The sequence below is a fragment of the Seriola lalandi genome, unplaced genomic scaffold (assembly GCF_002814215.2).
Source record: "Seriola lalandi dorsalis isolate HSWRI2012SDOR001 ecotype SW California unplaced genomic scaffold, Sedor1 jcf7180002013458, whole genome shotgun sequence".
NCBI classification, from domain to species: Eukaryota; Metazoa; Chordata; class Actinopteri; order Carangiformes; family Carangidae; genus Seriola; species Seriola lalandi.
In genome coordinates, this window is record NW_019484110.1 from 1 (window position 1) to 863 (window position 863).

General features: G+C 48.9%; 1 long non-coding RNA gene across 1 annotated transcript; it reads right to left on the reverse strand.

Moving 5' to 3' along the window:
- Positions 1-843, reverse strand: LOC111644658 (uncharacterized). The gene is made up of 3 exons (XR_015438587.1): positions 450-843; positions 244-363; positions 1-66 (listed from the first exon to the last, which is right to left on the reverse strand). It is a non-coding gene; the product is annotated as an uncharacterized LOC111644658 (long non-coding RNA).
- Positions 844-863: the final 20 nt, after the last annotated feature.

Genomic DNA, 863 nt, shown 5'->3' on the forward strand with positions numbered 1-863 from the left:
GCCAGCGCCTCCTTCGTCCTCAGATTCTGCTGAGTCAGCGTCAGCTCTTCTGTTGCCGATGACAACCTGGAAGACAAGCACAGTGAGACTTTCTGTTTGCCTGTGAATCTGGAAAACATTTCTGAAACATCTGGACAGTTTTCCTTTTTTTATCTTTCCAGCATCTGTTTGCTTATATTTGATAGGACAGAGACTTTTACTTTGGCAGGCTACAGGAAACAGTTTAATTTTGTAGTAGCTCACATGGCCTGCAGGCTGTCAGCCGTCAGCGTGTTCCAGAGGATCTCATTGGCCGGCAGGTTGTCCGTCTCCTCCAATAGAGATGTGTCGAACTCCACGCTTGGCTCTGGGGTCTCCGGAGACCTGAGAGAGAGAGACACCATGGTAACCAGGAGCATGTGACAGAGAGACCGTTACCATGGTAACCACACAGGAAGCGAGCCTCTGACCTGTAGGCGTCGATGAAGTGTTGGTACTCGGCCAGAGGATCGATCTGCTGAACAGCTGCTGAAATTTCCTGATGAACCTTCACGATCTCCTCCGTCAGCAGACTGCTGATGTCACAGTACTCCTCCAGAATACTCCTACTGCAGAGACACACACTGATGATGTCACAGTACTCCTCCAGAATACTCCTACTGCAGAGACGCAGACTGATGATGTCACAGACACACACTGCTGATGTCACAGTACTCCTCCAGAATACTCCTACTTCAAAGACACATACTGATGATGTCACAGACACACACTGCTGATGTCACAGTACTCCTCCAGAATACTCCTACTGCAAAGACACACACTGATGATGTCACAGTACTCCTCCAGAATACTCCTACTGCAGAGACACACACTGATGATGTCAC